We start from the raw sequence: 10690 nt of genomic DNA, 5'->3' as shown, positions 1-10690 counted from the left end.
ATAGCACAAAATAGAATACAAACACCGAAATACAATACAAAAAAATCAACATCTAAGATGTTGAAGTACAATAGTTAATAAAATACAATAGAAAAGTGACTTATATTGCAAAGAAGAAGAATAAGAAAAGATTAGAAAGAGAAGTATGAAGATAAACGAAGAACTTATTGTTGAAGACATCCAAATGGTTTATATTTTGGTGGACTTTATGGGGATTCAAATGTGAAGATGGAGATTAAATGATTATAGTCTATGGTTTAGTCCGTTATTTATTTATTTTTCTTTTAGTTTTAGACTCGAGAAGTGAGCTTTTTAAATAGGTTGCCTAATTTTAGATTGGAAAAGATTATATGAGTTACTTGTCTTTTTCTTTTAAAAAACAAAGTACGCATAGAAATAGATACGTCAAATTGCGTGTTAGATACGTATCTAGAAAGTATCTGAAAATATAGATACGTCAAATCGCGTGTTAGATACGTATCTATGAAGTATCTGGAAGTATCGGTATCCGATACGTATCTGATACTGATTTTTTGCCTCACATGAAGTATCTGTGCTTCATAGCTAACAATATTACCATCAAACATGATAATAACAACCAAAATAGAATCCTTGTTTGGTTTTGTGAATATTATATATAAATATTTTGTTGTTTACATTTAGAGTGTAGTTATTATCATTTTTGATGTTGCTATTATTGTTATTTTGAGTTTAGCACGTAGTTTAAATGCTTACCTAGAAAAATTGATATAAAATTAAAGTACAAATCTCAATAGGAATGCAAATAGATTAATTCGGATGTATTTCGATATAGGTTATATTTTTTTAAAATAAAAATGAAAAAAGATCATCCAAATTCCAAAAACTATTTTGATCCATTTTACGAGCATTTGACCAAAACTTTCAACTTGCTTTTTTAGAATCAATTATGTTTAAGAAAAAAAAACTTATAAAATTTATTTTTAAATATAGTAAAATAAGTTAACTTATTTATAAATATAGCAAAATCTCACCTGAAGAATATTTGAAAATATTTTCAGCAATTTTGTCATTTAAAATAATTACCCATAATAGGTAGAATTCTCCTTTCAAACCTTTTTTTTTTTTAAAAAAAAAAAAAAAAAAAAAAAAAACTATTTAAAAAAAAAGTTTTCAATATTTAAATGAAAGAGAGAACTTTAAAGTTTCCAAAGTTCTCTTTAATTTAAATTTTCATTCTCTAAATTCAGAGATCAATTTATTTGCAATTAATCAATCAAATCTCCATGGCCGCCCAATTAACTGCTAGTTCATCCACTTTTTATTGCTATTATAGCCTATTCAACCCATTTCAAATTTGGTCTCATGCATGTTTTTCAAATTAATCTTATCAATACTGTTTGCATAATCTATGAATTTTGTTGTTACCTTCTTTAATTAACAACAACAATGTTTCCAAATTAAGTCTAGTTTTGAAAACTAAAAAGAAATTAAATTTTTTATTTATATCGTTAGAATTTGATCTAAAATTCAAATGTTTCTTTTAAAATATGTTAAATATAGTTTGAAAATTGAATATAAAGTTTAGAAGAAAAAAAAACCGTTATAAAAAAAAAAACAGGACTTAAATATGAATTTCACGACAGAATGAATGAGTAAATTGTTATCTTGTATAACTTGCGCCAGTGGTTAATAAGCTAGGCTCGTGGAACAGAACTGTAAATCATTAATTATTCATATACAAAAACATTAATTTTAATATATAACAAACAAGTGCCTTTCAACGTCTGATCTAATGGATCAAAGTAAATTAAATGAATTTCTTCCTTTCATGCTATGTAGTAGAGCTGGCAAACTTATTTCTTTGTATTGATGATGAATATAACCTTTTGAATTGGCTGGCATAGTTAACTGTCTTCAAAGTTCTTGTAACCTATTAGCTGTTCCTTTATTCGATCACGTCATGGCTTGAAAACAAGGCTGAAACAATTACGAGATATGAAATTAGACATGAATGGACAATAATGTTGGCGTTTTGGTCCTTAATCTTTAATTAATATTTTGATTATAATAAATCTGTTTTTATTTATTAACAATTTGAGTGTTTTGAATAGGCTATTGCATAGAGCTCGGAACAACGATTCCAACAAAATTTGAACCACTCAAATCGGAGTTCAAACAAAGAATATGTGACCAAAACAAGCTTAACGGAAAAATCTCGAGCTGATAATATGAAAGAAATTTTCTAATTAAAGTGAACTAATTGAAATGTGCCACTTGGAGCAATGGAAGAGTGACACATGGTGGATCTTCGATTTTTGGATTGGTTTTAAAAAGAAATTGAATTTAATATTATTTTATATTTGAGTCTAACAACTAGTTTTGGACACGTAATATGTATTTGTCTTTGTTGGTTTTTAAAAGCAACGATTTTCAAAGATATATATTACTATATTTTTTTATGTGTCTAACAGCCAGTTGAGTATAAATCTCCACAATTGATTTTGATGGAACACGAGACATATACAGCGGAAAAAAGATCTAATTACACTCTAATTGTTTTTAATTTAAAGGAAAATAGCATGCAATTAAAAAAAAATACTATTTTGAGGAAAATTCATAACCCAAAACCCAACCCAAAAATCCATTTCTTTTTCCATCTCTTTCTCTCTCTCGGTTTCTTCATCCATCGGGTCCCACAATCCGGTTCTGAGTCTAGAGGATAGTAGGTTAACTTTAGTGATGGTCCGGAAGAGTTTGGGTCGAGATTCAACGAGGAAAAGCGGTTTTCGGGAGCTTCAAAGGTAATTTTTAATTTACTGTTTTTTTCTTCAATTGCATGCTATTTTCCTTTAAATTAAAAGCAATTAGAGTGTAATTAGATCACTTTTCTGCGGCGTATGTCTCGTGTTCCATCATGTGGTATCAGAGCATGCTTTAATTATGCTCAATTGCTTTTGGTGGGTGTTTTTTCCCCTTTTTATTCAAAGATTGAATGAAATATGGACTAAAGTGGATTTATTATGATTTTGGCATTGTTTTTCTTTAAATTTCTTGTGGAAATTGGTAATTGCTCACATGTTTATGAGCACTAATGTGTGAAAAAATGTCTGTAAATTTGTTGGAGTCATTAGAGTTGAAATTAAGCTGTAATTTCTTGATTCTGGGAGAGAGAACAGAAGCAAAATTTACAGACCCGAATTTGGCCACCAGACCCGAGACAAGCTCTCAGACCTGACCCAAATTTCTCACACGCCTGCCCCGCCCGAGATCCGACCCGATTCAGATAGCCCGCGCGCGCCAGTTGTCGACAAAGTTTCTGTCCAACCCGTTTTGCGCTCCAACCCGGTTTCTTCTCCAGCTCCGACCCGACCTGCTTCGAAGTAGCTTCGCGCGACCCACCCGCTCCGTTTCCGTCAACCCACTCGCGCTTCTGTTGACTGCGCCAACGCGTATTGACCGGTCTGGACCGATCCGTTTGACCAGTTCAACTTGGTTTTTGGTGTTTTTGGGCCGGTTCGAGTGAATTTTGAGCGGTTCCAGATGGTTCAAAGTGTTTGAAGCCAGTTCCGGGAAGCTGGTTGCTGATTTTTGTAATAAATTAGTTATTTGTTTGTTTTTAATGCCAAAATCGGTCCACTTTAGTGTTGTTTATCTATTATGCATGTGATGTATAATGTTGTTTGATTATGTGTGCATATAGTATGCCATATAGTTTTAAAACCCCACCATAGGAAAAGCATGTGACATCATTTGTTATATGTTATAAGTGTTATAAAATATATACTATGCATGCTTAGTTTTAATATAAGTGTTATGTTTGATTGAAGGAAGCATGTTATAGATGAATGCTCTAGGGTTATAATTGTTATAATTTATTTTATAATTGTTATAAAATAATCTAGACTTCTAAAATCTATAATAAAGATAAGATACATGCTCATTTAGGGTTAACCATCGAGCAATCCTAATTTTCATAGAAAATAGGTCGATATCTTGTAAAACTAAAGTTACAAAAAAACTCACCCGGCAATATCTTGACAAAAAGTCAGATAAGATGACTAAGGTTGAAGGTTTTTAAGTTGACGGTTCACAGAACACCTATTACCTGGAGATTGAGCTGGCGTTTGACTTAGGTTAAATCAGTTTTATGAGCATGCTGAGCGGTGTGAGGTAATAAAATTTGTTTATCACCTAGACATCATAGGTTAAAAATCCAGTATAAAAGTTATACTCGAATGAATCACCTAGACTTAGGATATGTTTAGTTAGCCGAAATGTATCGCTAAGTATTTTATACCCTAACCGTCTAGAACACTTCAGCTGGAGAGAAGTAATGTACTTTTAGCTCTAGCGTCCTTAAGAGTTCACACCGTGAGATTCATGCTTGGCTTTGGGCCGCCCTGGGAGCGGACTCCATTCCGAAAGTGTATGCATGAGTCAATACCAAGGTGAATAGGGGAAGTTGTTCATAGTAAGTGAGAGAAAGAAGTGTGTCAACACATCTTACGGTCTCTTCCATTAGGTCGCACTATGAGATTCCTATAATGCGCCTGCATGTCTACCCTAAAGCGACCTTACCAATCGGAGGGCTGTATTATAGGATTCGGAACTCCGCGAACTCTAGAAATTGATAGAGTCTCTCAGGTCCGTTTTCATTATTGTCTTTCTGATAACTTGTAGAAATACAAGTTATTTTTGCTCTTAAGTTGGAACAACTAAGGTTTTTAATGATAAATTCTCCTCATTTTTAGAAAAAACGCATGGATTTATTCAAACATTAGCAAACTCATACAAAAGAAGTTTTATTATTAAATATCGCGGCACTGAAGCATTGTATTACAGGATTTCAACGCGAGAATTAACGCTAACGCATTAGACAAGTGCCGCAGGAAAAGCTATAATGCATGAGCCATGCGTCGGAGGGAGTTCAACGCAGAGAAGATACATTGATCCAGGCTAATTATGTCACATCACCACTTGCAAGTATGGGCACCTGCAGTAGGCGGCGTCTGAAAAGCTTCCGAGAGTCAGGCGGCTAACCAGGGCATGGACTTTAATGCTGCCCATTCACTAAGTGGACGTGACCAACGCCTATAAATAGATGAAATCCCTCCAAAGTTAAGAAGTTCGGAAAATTATCAAGATCCTTACTCTCTGTATATTGTAATTTTAGTTCTTTAGAAGCTGTGCTGTGGTGCCAGACGATCAGAAGGGTTGAGAACCACCACCACAGCCGGTCAGGGAGCGGAAGAAGTCACTCTTGAGAAAGACACTTCATCCATTTCCTATACAAGTAATTGTACACAACGAGATTGAGCCAAAGAAATACAAGAGATTGTATTCTTTGGCTTGACTCAGTTTTCTTCTTATCATTTATCACTTTTATTCCATTTGATTAAATATTGCTTTTGTAAATACTCACTATTTCTTTATAAAATTCATATATTTGATCCATCATATTTTTCCATTGTCTGTCTCTTGTTTATGTTGAATGCATTAATACTTTATGCAAAACTTCATTTCAATGCTTAAGCCAACATGACAACTTGGTGAAAACATCCTTAGCTTAGATTATTCGTGAGAGTAAACAAGCCAGCATCAAGTAGAACGCCTCGTACATCTAGAGATAGACTTATTGGTGTTTATTGCATTCTGTATTAGATGCATGCACCCTAGAGATATATTTTGCATGTTATTCGCATTGAAAAGTGTTGAATACAGTAAAGTGTTGAATAAAGTCTAACGCATAAACGAAAGATAAGCAAATCATCCCATTTCATCCACATCACATCCTAGTTGTGTACACTCATCTTAGACCGATGCATTCACTTATATTAAACTCCATTTTCGCATGATCCATTACTCACCACTCAATTATTTTGTATCTTCTTACAATTTAGTGTAAATAACACATTTCTCACATTTATTTAGGAAAACCCCTATAGTAGATACAACGCAAGGTCTGCGTTTGGTTAATTGAATCCCTGAGTTCGACCCTGGACTTACCAGGAACCTAAATTAGATTTATACTTGGGTCTGGTTTAGGAAGACTTGAACGTCATTAGAAGAAGTTGTGTGCATTCTGTTGCATATAACTGACGCCCCAACGCGTTACATTTACTTAAACGCATCAAAGCATAAACTCATCACTTACACTTAGAACTTATTCTTCCAATTTAGTTTATACAATACACTCCTAGAGCAAATCACGATAGCAACGAACACTTTCCAACTTCGGGAGCATAATGATTCCGATCTTTGAGATCTGAAAATGGAGGGTCACACTTACAAGAATTACTAAGTGTTAGTAAATTCTTGACCAAAGTAGTGATAACTGAGTTACTATAGGAATAAGAGTTATTCTGGTGATAGTATCTAGTCAAGATAGTCTTGGTTCAATGGAGGAATAGTCGATCACCCCTCGGTGAAGGTTATTCTAAACTGTTGAAATATCGTTGCAAAATATAATAATGAAGGGTACATTATTAGTTTTTTTTTTTTTTTTTTTTTTTGGATTTTTAATGTTTTTTTACTAAAAAGGATATGTTTTTCTTTTCAGCATGACTAGCTCTTTAGATCAACTATTAGCTTCTGAAACTTAACAGCGACAACTACTCAACATGGAAAACAAATCTGAATTCAACACTAGTAATAGATGACCTAAGATTTGTCTTAACTGAGGAATATGTACCTGAAACATGTTTAGTGGAGTATGACTCAGGAGCCACTAATCATATTTGCTTCTCTTTTTAGGAAACTAGTTCTGGAAAAAGCTTGAAGAAGGCGAGATCACCCTCAAGGTTGGAACAGGAGAGGTTGTCTCGGCCGAAGCAGTGGGAGACTTGAAGTTGTTTTTCAACGATAGATATATCATACTTAAAGATGTTTTGTATGCTCCTAAAATGAGACGGAATTTAATATCTATCACATGTATATTGGAACAAATGTATAAAATATCTTTTGAAGTTAATGAAGCGTTCATTTTCAGAAAAGGTATTCAAATTTGTTTTGCTATACTTGAAAACAACTTATATAAGTTAAGACCAACTAAAGCAAAATTTGTCTTAAATACTGAGATGTTTAGAACAGCCGAAACTCAGAATAAAAGACAAAAAGTTTCTTCTAATGCCTATCTATGGCACTTAAGACTTGGCCACATAAATCTCAAAAGGATTGAGAGATTGGTTAAGAATGGACTCCTAAATCAGTTAGAAGACAATTCTTTACCTCCATGTGAGTCTTGTCTTGAGGGAAAAATGACTAAGAGATCTTTTACTGGAAAAGGTCTCAGAGCCACAATACCCTTAGAGCTCGTACATTCGAACCTCTGTGGACCGATGAATGTCAAAGCTCGAGGTGGGTATGAATATTTCATCAGTTTTATTGATGATTATTCAAGGTATGGTTATATTTACCTAATGCATCACAAGTATGATTCTTTTGAAAAGTTCAAAGAATATAAAGATGAGGTTGAGAACCAATTGGGTAAAACAATTAAGACACTACGATCAGATCGAGGTGGGGAGTACATGGACTTAAGATTCCAAGACTATATGATAGAACACAGAATCAAGTCACAACTCTTTACACCTAATATGCTACAGTAGAACGGTGTATCTGAAAGAATAAACAGAACCTTGTTGGACATGGTTCGCTCAATGATGAGCTTTACTAAGTTACCCGATTCTTTTTAGAGACATGCATTAGAGACTGCTGTCTATATTTTGAATAACGTTCCCTCTAAAAGTGTTTCAGAAACACCTTATGAGTTATGGAAAGGACGTAAAGGAAGTTTACGTCACTTTAGGATTTGGGGATGCCCGACACACGTGTTGGTGCAAAATCCTAAAAAATTGGAACGTCGTTCAAAACTATGCCTATTTGTAGGTTACCCAAAAGAAACAAAATGTGGTATATTTTACGATCCTCAAGAGAATAAGGTATTTGTATCAACAAATGCCACATTCTTAGAGGAAGACCATACAAGAAGTCATCAACCTCGCAGTAGACTAGCATTGAATGAAATTTCCAAAAACGCTACAGTTAGAACTAGTTCATCTACTAAAGTAGTAGATAAAACTAGTATATCTGGTCAGTCACATCCTTCTCAAGAGTTGAGAATGCCTCGACGTAGTGGGAGGGTTGTTCATCAGCCTAACCGTTACTTGGGTTTAACATAAACACAAGTTATCATACCTGATGATGACATAGAGGATCCATCGACCTATAAACAAACGATGAAAGATGTGGACCGTGATCAGTGGGTCAAAGCCATGGACCTCGAAATGGAGTCTATGTACTTCAATTCTATCTGAAAACTTGTAGATCAAGCAAATGATGTAAAACCAATTGGTTGTAAGTGGATCTACAAGAGAAAACGAGACCAAGCCGGTAAAGTACAGACTTTTAAGGCTCGACTTATGGCAAAGGGTTATACCCAGAGAGAGAGAGTGGACTATAAAGAAACTTTCTCTCTCGTTGCCATGGTTAAGTCAATTAGAATACTCTTATCCATTGCCACCTTTTATGACTATGAAATTTGGTAGATGGATGTCAAGACAGCCTTTCTAAACGGCGATCTTGATGAGAGTATCTATATGGCTAAACCAGAGGAGTTTATTGCACAAGGTCAAGAACAAAAGGTTTGTAAGCTTCAAAAATCCATTTATGGGTTGGAACAAGCTTCTAGATCTTGGAATATAAGATTTGATACTGCAATCAAATATTATTGCTTTGAACAGAATGTTGACGAGCCTTGTGTTTATAAGAAGATCGTCAATTCTACTATAGCGTTCTTGTTTTATATGTTGACGATATTCTACTCATTGGGAATGAAGTAGGTTGCCTAACTGACATCAAAAAATGGCTAGCAACGCAGTTCCAAATGAAAGATTTGGGAAATGTGCAGTATGTTTGTGGGATTCAGATGATTCGTAACCGCAAGAACAGAACAATAGCCATGTCTCAAGCAACTTATATAGACAAAATGTTGTCTAGGTATAAGATATAGAATTCCAAAAGAGGTCTGTTACCTTAGAGATATGTAATTCATTTATCAAAGGATCAATGTCCTAAGACACCTCAAGAGGTTGAGGATATGAGACGCATTCCCTATGCTTCCGCAATAGGGAGCCTGATGTATGCAATGTTATGTACTAGACCTGACATATGCTACGCATTAGGGATAGTCAGTAGGTATCAGTCTAATCCTAGATATGATCATTGGACTGCCGTTAAAAATATCATCAAGTATCTTAGGAGAATGAGGAACTACATGCTCGTGTATGGTATTAAGGATTTGATCCTTACTGGATATACTGACTCTGATTTTCAAATCGATAAAGATGCAAGAAAATCTAAATCGGGATCAGTGTTCATTCTGAATGGAGGAGCATTAGTGTGGAGAAGTGTGAAGTAAAACTGTATTGCGGACTCCACAATGGATCTGAATACGTAGTTGCATGTGAAGCAGTAAAGAAAGCAGTATGATTGAGGAAATTCTTGACAGATTTGGAAGTCGTTCCAAATATGCATCTGCCTATCACCCTATATTGTGATAATAGTGATGTAGTTGCAAATTCAAGAGAACCAAGAAGCCACAAGCGCGGCAAGCATATTGAGCGTAAATACCATCTGATCTGGGAGATTGTACATCGTGGAGACGTTGTAGTAACCCAGATATCTTCTAAGCAAAACATTATTGATCCTTTTACAAAGGTCATCACGGCTAAAGTGTTTGAAGATCACCTACAGAGTCTAGGTTTACGAAGTTTGTAAACTAGGACAAGTGGGAGAATTTTTGGGTATATGCCCTAGTTTATTGTATTTATATGTTTATTGTACTCATATGTTTTTCACTTAAATTCAACATTGTGATACTCCACTAGGAGTTTTAGTCCAAGTGAAAGTTTGTTGAATTTTATGTCCTAAAACTCGTAGTTTGTAAATTAATAAACATATTCTGTTTTGTTTTTCGATAAAATTGTTACTGAAATTGTAATCTTGAATCCAATAAACTAAGCTCCTGAGGCTATTTTATGTAGTTTGAACTTTATGTAGTGACATAAATGTGGATCAAGTTCAAATATATAGCCAAAATGGTCTATAGTATATGAATAAGGTTGGGTTATTCTAGGGACACTATGGATGCGGCCCATTTTGTAGTTAGTACAAACGATGTGATCCTAAATCGTTCATGTGGAGACATGAAAGTGGAGGCATCCTATGTAAAGAGTTTACATAAGACTGAACCATGAAATAGTCACTTTTTACGTTCTAAATGCCGTTTTATGTATAAAACTGACTATTTCGTTAATTGATGACCTAGGTAATTTAATCTTAACTCTGAGCTAACTATTAACTCTTGTTCACTTGGAATTATCCTTAGATCTGCATTGGTGAGGGTAGCTCATTATCGCTGGCCCAATAAGTCTCCCATTTCAGGGGTAAGGTCAGGTGGATAGTTGGGAACATAGGGTGCAAGACGGAATTCACTCCTATCCATTATAGAGATAGTAGATAAGTTGTTCCCTTTAGTACTGAATCCAGGTCTTGAACAAGGGACCCCACCCCTTCCTTAGCTCGAGAGGGGTTTGGTTTATAGGTTGGACCTTAAACCAATTGTTCATTATAGGATCAGTAGAACTTAAGGAACAAGATGTAGTATTGGGGGTAAAACGGTTTTTATGACCCAGTCGATATTACGAAC

The sequence above is a fragment of the Benincasa hispida genome, chromosome 2 (genome assembly GCF_027475165.1).
Source record: "Benincasa hispida cultivar pf3 chromosome 2, pf3_genome.v1.1, whole genome shotgun sequence".
Classification (NCBI taxonomy): Eukaryota; Viridiplantae; Streptophyta; class Magnoliopsida; order Cucurbitales; family Cucurbitaceae; genus Benincasa; species Benincasa hispida.
Note: the sequence above shows the minus strand (reverse complement) of the source record.